Source organism: Panthera leo, chromosome D4 (assembly GCF_018350215.1).
Source record: "Panthera leo isolate Ple1 chromosome D4, P.leo_Ple1_pat1.1, whole genome shotgun sequence".
NCBI lineage: Eukaryota > Metazoa > Chordata > Mammalia > Carnivora > Felidae > Panthera > Panthera leo.
In genome coordinates this window covers 9,370,893-9,387,096 of record NC_056691.1, presented here as the reverse complement: position 1 = coordinate 9,387,096, position 16,204 = coordinate 9,370,893, and the positions used below count along the sequence as shown (strand labels likewise).

The 16,204-nt window shown below is 43.9% G+C and overlaps 1 long non-coding RNA gene across 3 annotated transcripts in view; it reads left to right on the top strand.

Moving 5' to 3' along the window:
* Positions 1 to 235: 235 nt before the first annotated feature.
* Positions 236 to 16,204, top strand: part of LOC122205507 — a 29,859-nt gene continuing 13,890 nt past the window's right edge. Inside the window, exons 1-5 of one of the 3 annotated variants that reach the window (XR_006196100.1) lie at positions 236 to 1,035; positions 2,236 to 2,341; positions 6,258 to 6,311; positions 6,721 to 6,833; positions 10,443 to 10,560. This is a non-coding gene — a long non-coding RNA (uncharacterized LOC122205507). Of the gene's footprint in view, positions 1,489 to 2,235; positions 2,342 to 6,257; positions 6,312 to 6,720; positions 6,834 to 10,442; positions 10,630 to 16,204 lie in introns of those variants that run through there. The other 2 variants (XR_006196102.1, XR_006196101.1) reach the window with 2 other exon arrangements.

Genomic DNA, 16,204 nt, shown 5'->3' with positions numbered 1-16,204 from the left:
GTGGGGAGTGCTGTCTTCCTTTGATGTCATGGTCAGATCATCATTTTACCTGGGGAAACAGTGACTTGGCAAACCCCTCCTTCCTTTCGTACCATGCTCTGGGCACTGGGGCCATTGATGAGCAATGAATGGGTGGGGGCGGGGGAGGGGGTGCTTCAGTGACATCACAGATGTCGGTCCATACCAGGTCAGCTTTCCCTCTCCCTCATCACCCCCTTCCTTCGGCCAAAGTTTGTGTGCTGGACCTGTAGGACATGAAGTCATATGTGACCCTTCCTTGGGCTGGATGCTGTCGTCTGGCCAGATAAACTAACAGGCTAGGAGATCCAGCTGGGGCTGGCTGTACTTTGCCCACGTCTGTTACAACATATGGTATACTCACTTGAAGTGACTGACAGAGCTATTTAATTTTACAGTTTGTCTGATGCCCCCACCCAAATACCATGCATACCGTCATGTGCTGATGCAAAACGGCATTTGTGAGCAGTCTCAACTTGGTTTCAATCACGGATTTCACGAAAGGAACACTTAAAAATTGGATTTGAACTCCACAGCTCCCAGGATAGGGCAGAGCTGGATGGAAACATCTGGAGATGTACCCGGGAACAGGGCCCACCATGTTCCTCGGGAGGAAATCGAGGCGGCAAGATTGACGCCCAAGGACTCATCCAGCCAGTTGACACAAGCCTAGAACCTTCCGCCTGACTTCCAACCAATACTCTTTCCAGCCCGGGCTGTCATCACACTTGATGTTTTGCTTCATGTACAAAATAAGGCCTCTCAGAACCTTTCCCGGAACTGGACCTTTGGACCTCAAAATGGTTTAATGTACACTTTTGGGAAGGGAGAGCCACAAGGCCTCTAAGTGGTTTTGATCAAGTTTGCCAATATTTACACCGTTGGATAATCTTCATGAACTTCATAAATAATGTAAATTCCTACAAAGTGAGTTAACCGTGAGCTACGGTGGTCTTTCGAAAAATCTATGTTACACAATCATCCTGACAAAGTTAACAACTCGATGGAATACCGAAGGTAACCACTGATTGCACTCGCTGCCATTGACCATTTTAAGTGTGACTATTTTTAAAATACTGTATGCCTCATTACGCTGGGCTCTGAAAATGAGAAATTTGCTTTAACTGCATTGTTTTGAATTGCTGAGAGAAGAATCTATCAACCACAAGGTGCCCTGCTGCTGAACTCAGCCAAAAAGCTGTTAATAACCCCAGCAGATGTTTCAGCTTTTTAGGCCAATAGACTCCCTCTCTCCCTGCCCTCCCCTTTCTAGAATCTGATGCCAATATGACTGAACTCCAGTTTCTGTGGTTGCTGCCTCCGTGGCCGCCTCCACCAGAGTCAGTGATACTAGAGCTGCTGAGGAATTGATTCTTGAAACAACCAGTCGCAACACAGCCCCAGCCCTTTAAGGTCAAAGCATTATTGCTTTTACTGTTAGAAGTTTAAATCTTCAGGGGGGAAATGAAGGTAAGGGCACCGAATCTGTAGTCCTGTTCTGTCGTCTGCCTTCATTGCCAGTCATTTCATTCCACTTGTTGTGGTTTGTCCCCACGCTCAGAGTCCATTTCTCAGACTGATCAGGGCATTGGGCTTGCCGGGTAGAGGTCATTAATACATCGAGTCCCCACCGATCGCTGAGGGATGTTGGGTTAGCAGCTTTACAAAGGGGGCCTCTGTGTGATGTGCAGTTTGGGATGGTTGTTTGCCTAATACCGCAAGGCTCAGAATGCCCTGACCTTAGCAGTTCTGCAATATTAGAAGTCTGTATTATAAATACAGCTACATCCCTGTGAGATGGGTACAATATGAGGGCATATGAGGCCACGGCAATCCCAGATGGGGATTTGTCAACTTCTCTGGATAAACCTTACGTCTTAACTTGAAATTAAATCTACATTCCAAGGCTTTCCAAATGAGAAGACATTTTTTAAAAAGGGGAGGGGAAGATGCTCCCCCTTCTCCCACTCGCCTGCCCGCCTCCCCATACTCACTTATTTCGGAAAGAGCGCTTTAAGGCACCCCAGTGACAGCAGGGTGACCAAGAAAACACAGGTGCACCACGTTTGTGGAACATCACATTGGCTAGGAACACATCCGAACTGCGCATCTATACATATCACCATGCAGAGAATTGCCATTTCAAAGGGGGAAAAATTGAAAAGCAGAATTAAAGTTCATAAATACTTGGTTTCCTTATTTTGATGCAACACAAAGGCAGAATATCCAGGACCCTGTGGACCCCTATTGTCAGCTTCAGCATTCGCCAACCACAGTAATTCAACCCCAAAATCTCCGCTCTACACCATGCAGGCTATAAAAAGTAAGTACCTTTTCCCTCATGCCACCACCACCATATTGTCTGCAGGCTCTCCACACTGTGTATTTCTCTGTATCAGGAAAAGCTCAGGAATGCGGTGCAAGTCTTTTTTCTTCTTTTTCACCGGATAAAGTAATAGATTCCATTGTAACTCTTCAGTACACATGCGGAGGCACTCATTAATGCTAATGGAATCTGCATGTAGGTATTGAAGGGAAGATACAGTTGCCCGCACCTGTGTAGTCTTTATTTTCGTATCAGACCAAGCACAACACTGTACGCTCGAGAGTTCAATGGCACCTCCATCTTCTAATTCTGAAATTTAAGTAACTCGGATTAAAAATGATCCCAGTCATTCTGAAATTGGGTGTTCCCACTAGCAAATGGGACGGACGCTTCTGCTTAGATTACTATGATTCCAAGAGGCCAGTACCAGATGATGAGTCTTTAGTAAAATAAACAGCCAATGTTGTAATAATAAAATAGGCTAAAAAAAACACAGAAACTCCCTACTGAATCAGGACAGACTATATCCTCATTATTAAAAAATTCCATATTAAATTACCCATATGCATCTCCAGAGGAGTGAAAACACAAGATGAGGAGAAGAGAATTGAAAATAATCATTGTTTAGTTGAGATTCCAGACCTGCCGGCAGTGAATATTGGTACTAGGCATTAATAAACTATGTGGAGGTGTCTGGGGCCCATGGAAATCCAGACCATGCACTTCATTAGGTCCTGAACTTCACCTGGAATCTTCTGCTGCAGGTGATGATTTCCAAGCTGTTTTGTTCTTGATTATTTTCAGTCCAAGTAAAATGGACAATAAAGAGAAGATGCTTCTATAGATTTCCATGATGGATGTTCACGACCAAAATAACTTCACCATCTGATGTATTTCACAGTCTTAACTTAAAACAGACCCGGTATAATATGCTTGTACATCTGGCTCAGGTGGTTTCTTTGCCATATGTTTGTGAAATAATCCAAGGAGATGTTACAATTGTACCGTTCCCCTTGGGACCTGAACAAAATGTGCCCACAAAGAGTTACCTAATTATTCATTCCTGCCAACAACATCCTTGCTTAATAATAAGGGGGTGCTTAAAAATGAGACAATAGTGCTTTCAATCTTGAGAGATGTCAGTGCCACTTATTGTTTCGAAAACTGAAAGTCTTTTGCATTTTTTTAAATAAGAAAAAGATCCTTGGCCTTTAAAGCAGCACTCTGCAGGTGGTATATTTGGTATTCCTGTGGGGGGCAAATGTTGCCGTACTGATCGAGGCCAATGCTCCCCTGGAACTCAGTGGACCAGTAGCCACTGTGGGACTTAGTGACCCTAAAGGTGATAGTTATCTACAGAGTGGCTCTTCCGGTAATAGAACACATTAATGGAGAACTTTATAATTGGCAAATTGCTTTCATCTATGTCACCACATTGACTTCTCAAAACAACCTTGTAAAGCAGGGGGAAAAGGCCCACCTTATTTAGCCTTGTTGATTCTTTATAGCGCTAATTAGCCAGAAATGTGAGCATCTTTTTTAAATGAAAAAATTAAAAAATTTTTTAGTCTTGATCCCTAAGCTCCAGTTGCCACAATGCAGCTCTCGCTTTGAATCTGACAATCTGCTTTTTCCCCTGTTCCTGAACTTGCCTCCTTTTGTCCCATGACTCACTCTCTCAATGCTCTGTTGATTCAAAATACATAATTTGATTTTGTTTCAAGGGTTAGAAAGGACACAAAACACAGTGGGGAAAGTAACTTAATGATTAAAATACCGGCCTACCGCGAAAATACAGATTTGAATGAGGCTCCAGGCCAGGTCAAAGGTCAAATGGATAAATCATGCTCTTGGCCTAGCTTTCTCCACCACTAAATCAATTTGAAAGAATGTGGCAAAGATAAAGATACCAGCCAATAAATCTCTAGGCATGTGTTAATTGTGTATTTATGGAGATGCCAAATGCTAGGAGAGTTGTGTTTCCATAAGGATTAGGCTGACAGACCCTAAAGGGCCAGATTAGTATAGGCATTGTTTTTCCCCAGAATCCAAATCTCAGGGTCAAACAGGACACAAAGAATGAGAAAAGGAGGCTAGGAGATTTGCCTCGGGTTACCCAGTTCATAAATGGGTCTGTCCATTTGTGTCCAAGATGCTCATTTAAAACACCTGGGAACTACCAAGGACCTACCTTCATTCTACTTTGCTAGTTAACCTTAACAGTTTTGGATCACTCAATAGCCAATATTTTCTGGATATATATTCCCCACGAGAGGAAAAGTGAGTTATTATGAAGAAGTAATTGAATACTGGTCTCTTGTTCAGGTAAGAGATTCCCCAGGCAAGATTTTTTTCCCACTCATGGCAATTAGACTTTCTGAAAATTCCTTCACTCTCTTAATGCTTACTGAGTGCCTACTAGTATATCCCATGCTGTGGATACAAAGTTGAGAAAGCAAGGTCCTACGCTCAGGGCATTTAAACAAGCAGAGACTCAGACTTGCAAACAAGTCAATCTGATAAGATTTACAAAATCGGATGATCCACAAAGTTGACTGGACATTAGGATAACACATTTCAATCCGTCCTGGAAAACTTCTCCGAGGAAAGAGAAGTATGAATAGGTGTTTTCCAGGCAGACAAAAGATTTCCAACTATAGGGTATGAGTCAGAGATGCTAATGATCGATCGTAAATTGAGGCAGAAACGTAATCAAGTTTTTGTATTTGAACTCTGGGGCTACTATGAAAGCGTGGGTGGGGGAAGGGTTGGTGGAAATGGAAGTTCCTGGAGAGAAATGTCAAGGATTATATTGCAGTGGGTAAGGGAGTCAGTGGACCTGATCAAGTAACATGGTAGCCGCCTCAAAATGCGTCTCGAAATGCACGTTTCCTTGAAGTCTGTTTTACCTGATATTTACTGACATGACAGATAAGCGAGAGTCGAATACATAGGGATGCGTTGCCTGGAATGTGAGAAAGGGGTCCAAGGATCCCAGAATGGTGGCTTGGGAAACTGAGGGAAGGGTCTAACATTCACTCATATGAAGAATCTAGGAGGGAGAGAGGCTTTTGTGTAGTAAATAGGTATGGGCCCCAAAGCAGAGATATTCTATTCTGAACATCCTGAGTTTGCAGTGCCTGTGGGATACCCAGGTGGAACCTGTTTAGAAAACAGTTGGAGATATGGGCTCAGGATAGAGATTTAGATGTAAAACCTTGGGACCCAAGATTTTCCCCAAAAGTGAATGGGAAAGAAAACCCTGGCGTTTAAGGAGAGGGGAGAGAAATAGAACCCAGTCAAGGCACCAGAAAGGAGTAACCAGTGCAGAGGTAAAGGAGGAGAGAGAGAGATGGGGGCAGGGGGGAGGGGGGGGGGATATTGTGAAAGGCAAACCAGAATTGCAAGCCTGGGAGAATAGTCAGCAGGCAGGACAAGTCATATAAGGTGAGAATTTTCAATGCGTCAGGAAGTGAGCAGGGCAACTTCAGTGCACTGACGTGCCTAGAGCCAGGTTAGAACGGTTCCAGCAGTGAATGTGTAATGTGGAGTCGGAGTGAGGAAATCCAGCTTGCGCTTTGTGAGAGAAGGGCTGTCAAAAAAAGAAACTTAGGGGTGCTAAAAAAATTAGCTATTTAAATAGGTTTTGTTTGTTTTTTATTTTATTTTTTTTTTAATTTTTTTTTTCAACGTTTTTATTTATTTTTGGGACAGAGAGAGACAGAGCATGAACGGGGGAGGGACAGAGAGAGAGGGAGACACAGAATTGGAAACAGGCTCCAGGCTCCGAGCCATCAGCCCAGAGCCTGACGCGGGGCTCGAACTCACGGACCGCGAGATCGTGACCTGGCTGAAGTCGGACGCTTAACCGACTGCGCCACCCAGGCGCCCCGGTTTTGTTTGTTTTTTAAAGGAGAGGGATGAACATATTTGTACACTGAGGGGAACAGCCAATGGAGCATCGGAGGTAAGAAAAGGACCTTGCTGATAAAGCACGTTTTCTAAGGAGGCAAGGCGGAATAATACCCCATAGCACCAGTGGACAGAGTTGCCTTTGACAGGAAAACTGTCTTTTGCTAGCAATGGGGACAGGGAAAGGATGGGTGCAGAGGTGGAGGGGCTTGTGGCTGAATGGGTGAGAAAATGAAGGACGCCATTTTTGATGGCGGCCAGTCCCTGACTTAGAAACAAGGTCATCCCAAAGAGAAGATTGAAAGCTTTGAAGAGTGGTAAAGGTTTGGAATAGCAGCTGAGGGAAATGGGAGAAGCACATGTAATAGGACTGCTGAGTAACACTGAAGGCAAAACTGAGATTAGTTTCACTCCAGATTTATGGTCTCCATTCTCTATGGTTGTGATTTTTCTTTTTCCTCCAGCAGAGCAGTGCTCAAGGAATGTTTACAGCTAAGGAGGCTCCATGGAGGATTGCTTGAAGGACATGAAGTCCATCTGTCTCCCTAGATAGTTTAGATTATATCTCAAGGTCAAGGTAAGCCATCCAAACTAAATACTTGAACCATATTGTTTTAGCTCCTTTTACTTTTACTCACGTTTAGTGAATTGCATGCTGGCATTGGGCCCCGGCTTGCATTGTGGGACCAACAAGAAACAATCATCGGCCTGTCAGCCTTCGTTGTTAGCATCATGGAGGACGTTGAGAAAGCCACTAGCCTTCCAACCAGCATGCCCACTCGTGAGGGCACAAAGAGCCATTTCCCTTACACCCAATGCCGGAAAACAATAGGTTTTTCATTAGCAACAACAATATGTGTATCTGGGGGTACAGCGAGGGATGGTCAAGAGCAGAGTCTTGAAACCACAAAGCTTGGGTTCAAATCCAGCATCCCTCATGTAGCAGCTCGTTGACCTTGACCCTCTTAATTTCTCTGAGCCTCAGTTTCCTTGTTTGTAAAATAACAAAAATAATCCTACCTACCTCATAAGGCTGCAGTAAAAATTAAAAGACACAATCAGTGTAGACGTGTTTAGCACCGTTGTCTGGCAAATCATAAGTCCACCACACATGTTTGCCATTATTGTTGTTGTTGCAATTATTATTTTACAGCTGCTCTTCTTTGGTTTTGTGTTTATGTTTTGCTTTCATCCTCACAGTGGCATGAATTTGCATGTATTAATTCACCTCTGGTTTCCAGTTAATATTCTTTCTTTCTTTTGTTCTTTACCTATAGCCCACTTATTTGTTATCTGCGATCCACCTGGCATCATTTTGCAATGAGGCAGAACACCAAAAAGTAAACTGAAAGAGGCCTTAAGCCAATCAATAGTTATGAGGATACGTCTGTCTATTTTTGCTCTTGATTTGAGAAGAGTTTCCAAGATGGTAAAGAGGGCTTGGAACTTTCCTTTCCCACATTTGTGTCTCGAAATGCACGTTTCCTTGAAGTCTGTTTTACCTGATATTTACTTTTCTTACGATCATTCTTGATTGGCCCCTACAGGGATTTAGACCTAACTCAATATTTGCTCAGACACTTCTCCTTGTGAATAAACAGCATGCTAATTTAATTGGGGAGAGGGTTGGATTATTGTAGTTTGAGAAAAAGCTATAGTTTCATGGTGGGATCGGGGCCAGACTTGCTAGTCAGAGGGCCTGCCTTTGGCTGTGGCTCTGGCACTCGCAGCTCTCTGTCGTCGAACCTCCCTTGCTTCTGTTCTGTGGCGGAGTAGGGTTAACAATAGTGATCTCACAGTGTGGTTGCAAGAAATAAAGAAGGCGCTCAGCAGAAATGAGTTGAATCTGCATGTGGCGCAAGAGACAGCGTTCCAATTGCCATTCAAACTTGCACTTGAGGGGCGGCTGGGTGGCTCAGTCGGTTGAGCGCCGACTTCGGCTCAGGTCACGATCTCGCGGTCTGTGAGTTCGAGCCCCGCATCGGACTCTGTGCTGACAGCTCAGAGCCCGGAGCCTGTTTCAGATTCTGTGTCTCCCTCTCTCTGACCCTCCCCCATTCATGCTCTGTCTCTCTCTGTCTCAAAAATAAATAAACGTTAAAAAAAAAAAAATTAAAAAAAAAACAAAAAAACTTGCACTTGAAAAATTGGACCAAGTAATTCAAACTTCTTTTAAACATATTTATTTAGTTAGTTATTTTTATTTAATGTTTATTTGTTTTTGAGGGAGAGAGAGTGCGAGCAGGGAAGGGGCAGAGAGGGAGAGGGAGACAACAGAATCTAAAGCAGGCTCCAGGCTCTGAGCTGTCAGCACAAAGCCCTATGTGGGGCTCGAACTCATGGACTATGAGATCATGACCTGAACCGAAGTTGGACACTGAAACTACTGAGCTACCCAGGCAGCCCTTCTTTTCAACATATTTAAAGGCAACCCAAACATACTTATCGTACTCAACTTAATTATTTGAACTTTGAAATTTACATACTAGCCATTTAGGAATATTTAGTCAAGAGGTGCCTGGGTGGCTCAGTCAGTTAAGCATCTGATTCTTGGTTTCAACTCAGGTCATGATCTCACGGTTTTGTCAGTTTGAGTCCCCTGTCAGGCTCCACATGGAGCTTGTTTGGGACTCTCTCTCCCTCTCTCTCTCTGGGCCCCTCCCTGATTCGTGCTGTCTGTCTCTCTCAAAATAAATACATAAACTTTAAAAAAGAAAAAAAAAAGAGTATTTAGGGGAGCCTGGGTGGCTCAGTCCATTAAACGTCCGACTTCGGCTCAGGCCACCATCTCGCGGTTTGTGGGTTCGAGCCCTGCGTCCGCCTCTGTGGTGACAGCTCGGAGCCTGGAGCCTGTTTGTGATTCTGAGTCTCCCTCTCTCTCTGCCCCGCCCCCACTCATGATCTGTCTCTCAAAAATAAATAAACATTTAAAAAAAATTTTTTTTAAAGAGTATTTAGTCAAAAGTCAAAACAAAAAGCTTTAATTCCCTTTTAAGAATAGTCAAGGACTTTCATCTTTGTGTCAGAATATCATGAAAACTCTCCCAGATTGTATTCTTTGCCTCCTCCTAAATCAATAATCTGAAAAACCCCTTGATACACAAATCACATCTGCTTTATCTCCTGGCAGGTAACAGCTCTTGGTTTTTGTCTTGTTTCTCTCACTGTTACTGTTGGTGTTTTCTTGCTGTATGGACCGATAAGTTCATGCGGATGAAAGGCAGCTTTGGTTTTGTTTCAAATCAAAGCGTGTGGGTGTGGGATGGTTTATCCCACATGTTGATATCAGAAGGAGAGCGGAAAGGGTTGGGAGCGATGCCTGAAGGAAATCAGAGGTCTTCCTTCTGCGTCTGCACCCCCCCACCCCCTGGCTGAACTTGGAGACCCGGAGGGCAGGGCGTGTTGCTGATGGGCCACTCCCACCCACCGCCGAACACCCCGAGAAATCAGTGTCGGGCAGCACAAAAAGAGCCCGACTACAATGGTTGGTCTTCAAAGGGGCTCATTTATTATATCGCTCAGTGCCCCACAGAGTTGCTCGAAGCTCGTAACTGCCACTGATTTCAAAGAGAGCTCTGAACTTGCATACGCTTCACAAGGCACGGCGCGGGATGAGAAATAGTCTGAGTGGCTTGAAGCCATGTTCAGACATTTTTTAATGTTCGTAAATGTCTTTGGCACCATCAGTTTCACATAGAAACCCACTTACCTCCTGCCGCAAAGTGTGAAATAAAGCCATTTTCAAGCCTGGGTAGGGGATGGTCTGGAAATTGGGCTAAATCTTAAAACTGCATGAAGACTGAAAATAGGATTCACAAGCTGGGGCTCAGCTCTCACTAAATCACTTCTAAAGTCAGGTCACCGCGACCCCCTGCTCTGCCAGATAATGTCAGCGCCGTCTTTAAAGGGTTAAGACGGTAAAATGTGGTCACCTTAGTAGCTCCCAAACTGAGGGCCCCCAGCTCCAAGGCATCCCCAAATAAGTGGTCCATTGGAAGGAAACACTATTTCAACTGGGGTTTGATGGGGACTCTAACTGGCACAGCCCTGGGGAGCCTCGGGTTAGAGATTAACATTTCCTACCACCCCCCTGTCTCAAGAGATGCTGTGGGTCCCCGCTTCATCTAGGAGGTTTGTGGGAGTCAGAGTAAGATCCGTCAAAGGCATTCTTATTTACCACTTGCAGAAAGATCAGACATACGCCCCGATTCTGTTTCTGTGGCTCTCCAGTCCCCACCACAAGGAGAGAGAGAGAGTTTCCTTGGGGACTCAGAAGTGACTTCTATACTCCGGGAGGCTCTTGGGTAAGTAACTGCAGAGCCCTCTGAATGGCTTTATGAGTGCCTTGCTTTTAGAAGGATGCAGGAAAAAAGTGTCCAATCCGTAGTCACTGTTCAATAAACATTTACTAAATCTTGGGCAATGTGTTGTATTAGCCACCGTTCTTAGTAAGAAACAAAAAGTTATTTATTGGGAGAAAAGGAATTAAATAACGAGACATTCGTTGTGGTTTTCAGAAATCCAGAAACTCCCTCCACAAATATGAAGCCATACAGCCTCTTCAAGAAAGTATTTTGCCAAGCATTTATCTACTACAAATCCTCACTATTTCTTTATTCCCTTAACCAACGCTTGCTGAGCTCCCGATACAAGCCCATGTTAATTCCACTTGCTGGGGTTCAGCAGCCAACAAAGCAGCCCAAAGTTTCACCCTCAGTGAGCTTGTGTCTTAGTGGTGAAGACACATGATAACAAAGTAAATACGAAAGCTCTCGAGAATCTGAGATGGTGGGAGAGAAGCAGGAGAGAGCAGGCAGAGAGGGGGTATAATTTGAGAGGAGATGGAATTGTGAGGTCCTTTGAGTAAAGAACTTTTAGGGAGCCTTCCTTTTAAGTGCTTGCCTTTTTTATCTTTCTGTTCGTTCAAATGTTGTTAGAAAGGAACTCAGAATTACCTGTGACATCTTTTTAAAACTTAAGAAGTGGGGTGCCTGGGTGGCTCAGTCAGTTAAGCGTCTGGCTTTGGCTCAGGTCATGATCTCTCAGAGTTCGTGAGTTCGAGCCCCACAGCAGGCTCTGCGCTGACAGCTGGGAGCCCGGAGCCTTCTTCGGATTCTGTGTCTCCTTCTCTCTCTGCCCCTCCCCTGCTCATGCTCTGAAAAATCTCTCTCTCTCTCAAAAATAGATAAACGTTAAAAAAAACTTTTTTAAGAAAAGAAGTGAAGACATCTTGCCCAAAGGATGAGAAGGCAAATCAGCCCTGCTCCCAGGTCCTGGCCACGGTTTGGCTGTGCTGTGATGCAACCACGAAGCACGTCCCACGGAAACAGGCCTACCACCTGGTCTCGTGCTCTGCACACAGTGAGGGCTCAGTAAATGCTGCTCACCTACACATAAGATCCATAGTCTTAGATCAGCTCTAAAAGTAATGTTTGTTTGTTTTTTGACAAAAAGACTGTCTCCATGTTTGTGTGGGTAGATACAGCCGTAGAGACAGATGAGGCATCACAAATGGTTCCTGGGAATTTATCAAACCATATTTATTCACGGTAGCATCCCTAAATTTCCCCATCGTCAATATAAATACCTCTGACAAATCTATCTTCACTTACCGCTGCCCTTAAATATTTGAGGCAAAATGCCGGCAGGCTGTTTCCCTCCTTTCTGGCCCATCTCCTTATCTCTGAGATGCGACAGCCACCGCTACCCCTAAAACACGACATACTTCTATCCTTTCTCCCTTTCTTCCCCCTTCCTTGATCCCTCCTTTTCTTTCTTCGGTGTCTGCGCTGTGCCAGGCATGTTGAACTCCAACAGGCTCCATCCCAACCACGCTAAAAACAATGAACTCTTAATATAGGTACTGTTAGAAACAGCAAAAAGAACCGTGTAGAACGGAAAGACATGAGAGCCGGTAATATTTTTTATTGGAGAACATTTCTCAGGAGAATATATGAGTGCTGCTGCCACTCATATCACTCACTCGTACCCTCCCTTATGCCCAGCAGTTGACAAGTCCTCTTACACGTGTATCTCATACGTTCCTCTAAATTGTTGTTTCTCAAAGTGTGGTGCCTGACCAACAACAGCAGCAGCTCCTGGAGATTTCTGGAAATGCAGAAGCCCAGGCTCCACCCCAAAACCTCCTGAAACAGACTACATTTTAATAAGATCCTCTAGAGCTTGGTAGTTTGAGGACCTGTACTCTCAATAGTCCTGTGAGGGAATTGGAAATTCTCTTGCCTATTTGACAGAGAAGGAAGAAGCAAAACTGGTGTGTGTTGGGGGGAGGGGCGGTGGCACTTCGGTGGCTCAGTTTGTTGAGCATCCGACTCTTGATTTCGGTTCGGGTTATGATCCCACAGTTTGTGAGTTTGAGCCCGCATTGGGCTCTGAACTGACAGTGCAGAGCCTCCTTGGGATTCTCTCTCTTTCCCTCTTTGTCTCTCTGCCCTTCCCTGGGCATGTGCACTCTTTCTCTGTCTCTCTCAAAAATAAATAAATGTAGAAAGAAAGAAAGAAAGAAAGAAAGAAAGAAAGAAAGAAAGAAAGAAAGAGGAAAGGGAAAAGAAAAGAAAAGAAAAGAAAAGAAAAGAAAAGAAAAAAAAAGAAAAGAAAGAGAGAAAGAGAGAAAGAAAAGAAAAAAGAAAAGAAAGGAATGAAAGGAAGAAACAAAACTGGGATCCAAAGATATTCATTTAACTAATAGATAACAAGACAGGAGTCAAAGACCAATCTTCTTTCCACGAAACTATGTCCCCTCTTTGGACACTCTTAGAGGAAACTGTCGCATGCCTCTTTTTGGATCTGACATCGCCCAGCCCAGTATTTCATAAGGAGCATCTGTACAGTAATTATAGCCTGATATTGTCCCCTGGTGGTAAGTCGGCAAATGTTAATCTCCTACGTGATTATATATTCCTTGGTAGGCTGGTCTTGCTGTCTCTTGTCTGAAAGGTCTAAGGTTAATTACATGAAAGAAATTTCAGATTTGGAAATTTCTCCGATTTTTTCCAATTCGTTATCAGAGAAGAACATGTTCACTGGTTCACATAATTTTTGAAGTTTCTATTGCGGTTTTGTTTTCCTAAAGCAGGTTCTTAAGTGTTTCGTCGAAAAGGGAACAGCCACTAACTCAGAGGAAGCATTTCTTTGTGCACCAGACTCGTACTCTCTATGTGTTGTCTCCTGATTCTCGGAGAGACCTAAGAGATTGGCTCCGTTACCCTGTTTTACTTTGTGGAGGCTGAGAGTCAAAGGAGACACGTGTGGCAGTGCCGGGTACCAAGTCAGATTCCATCCTACCTTGCTGGCCTCTTCGTAGAAGTAAGTCTTGCCTGAATTGGAAGGTGACCCAAGGCAGGGGAAGGGATTATCATGCCCTTCTGTCTTTTGTCACCACTGACGATATGACATTTACCACCCACCCACCGTATTTTTTAAAGGATAAAAGTGGCCACCGAACTCTTCCTGGTTTTAAGGGTGAAGTAACAGGCCTGAAATCAAAACAAAGAGGAACCAACTCAACTAGAGGGATGCAAGTTACATAGGCAGAACCTCCCCGTAATGGACCAGAAACTCAACCCAGCAGTCTTGCCGGGCAACATACTTGGGAAAGTCCATTTCTTCACCACACAAATTGGCTAAAATCCAGACGTAGGATCGAAGCAAGGCTCTCTAAACTGGTTCGCCTTAAATTCTTCGTGCTCAACAGAGAAGCAGAGAATTTCCGACTCTAAGAAAAGAGAATGAATAGATTTCTCACTGAGAAAGACATCATCTCCCAGGCTCTCTTGTATCTGTGTTCTCAAAACTCCAGCCCTGTCAGCTCAGTCCCAGCTGAGACACTGGACCGAAATATCCTCTTGTGTTACTCTCTGGGAGTCTGCAGATAGTTCGTGTACAAGCCGCTCCACTCGTCTTAAGGATTTAAATAGAGTTATAACTACTCAGATTTTAATATATGCTACAACTGTTTTGCTGGCTTGGCATTTAAGGATGCAAACTTTCCAATCTCTTCTAGAAGCATGACACCATAAAAGGGACTACCGTAATTAGGAATAAAACTGTGTAGTCCTCATTAACCAGAAAAGCACTTTCTAAACCCAGGGAGGCTCTACTTCTATTCCAAGAAAAGTCAAGAAAACGGTGTCTCTAGAACCCAATAAAGATTTTGGGTCAACTTGTCCTCTCTGGAATTGACTGGGATTGATGTGACATGCCTTTAAAAGGCAAAGGAAGGGGCGCCTGGGTGGCGCAGTCGGTTAAGCGTCCGACTTCAGCCAGGTCACGATCTCACGGTCCGTGAGTTCGAGCCCCGCGTCAGGCTCTGGGCTGATGGCTCAGAGCCTGGAGCCTGTTTCCGATTCTGTGTCTCCCTCTCTCTCTGTCCCTCCCCCGTTCATGCTCTGTCTCTCTCTGTCCCAAAAATAAAAAAATAAACGTTGAAAAAAAAAAAAAAAAAAAAAAAAAAAAAGGCAAAGGAACAACAAATATTTCTAGCAGAAAAGACCTAAGTGGAGAAAAGGCTGAAGGATCATGTTAAGCTCAATCTTGTTTCAAGTTGTGCTATTATTTAAGTCTTGATTGCCCAAATTCATTCAGCCTTAGTGCATTGTGATAGAGCCTGCCCTTATTAGCCAAGGACGTTATGGTAACTGGTTGTGGGTCTACTGTTCTCATGGTTACAACATGTGACCAGAAGAATGCTTTCTGAATTGAGGCCGGGAGTGATAAGCCCCTGGTGACTCAAAATAGCTAAGGAGTGTATATAAAACCAGGCACAAGCTAGTCTCAAAGATAATTGCAGGCTTTACTTTAGTTCTTTAATCTCCACATCCATTTCTGTCCTGCCAGAACTGTCTACACAGGGGCCTCACCACGGCTTTAGTCACAGTAAGAACCAAATGTTTTATAAGCTGGTACCTTCTTATACCTGTCCAAGGGGATTTGGTCACTCAAATCACAAATGAACCATGTTAGAAGGGGTTTGGCTGTGAGGCAGTCCCACACGTAGGAGGAAGACAAGAACATTCTGGAGGAATTTGATTTATTTATGTTTTCTGCATAGTACTTGGGATGTGTCTGCTTCCTGGAAAAGCTACATTGATAGATTGCAGGGATCAGAATATCTAGCTCTAATTCTCTCTTTTTGCCAAAATTCTTATCACCCATGTTTTAAAACCTAATTAAGCTGTGGTTCATTTATAAAAAAAGGACACCAGACAGGATCCTGGCTCTAATCTCTGCTTTGTCACCAACCAGCTCTGGGGCTGTAGGCAAATGAGCTTTCCACCGGAACTCTGTTGTTTTGTCTTGTAATCATAACACCTGAATTTATTAAACACTTTCTCTGAAGTAGGGGTTAAGCCAAGCACTTTGACCAGAGTATCCCATTTAAACCTCACATACCTCCCCAAGGTGGGTACTGTTACTACCTCCATTTTGCAGACGAGGAAACTGAGGCACAGAAAGGCTGAACAGCTTGTCCAAAGTCACACAACTGGGATGCAAAAGAGCCAGGATTTTAACAAGTTTCCTGAGCCTGCACTCTAAACCCCTGGGCTGCATGTTTCTCTGATTCCCCCGCTCACCCAGCATAGGAGGCCTTCTTGCTCCAGAAATCCCTAACTACTTAGAGATGATTTGGTTTAACTCATGTGGCTCATCTAAGCTATTGTGTGCTATTTCATTTCTTAATTTTCTAAATCCTTTTTTTGTTTCTAAAATCTTGTTTCCTCGACTGAGTAAAAATGTCTGAATGAGTCCATGGAAAGACCTTCTTGAGGATGGTTTAGGTTTTATGCCCTTTATAGATCCCTTCTTTTACCAATGGAAATAATAATGCCTGGCTTAAAGGGAGGCTCCAAGCAAAATGTCTGTAAGTTGAAAAACACTGTATGAATAGCATTTGTTACTCATATTTTAAAATACCCTTTCAGGGAAGCC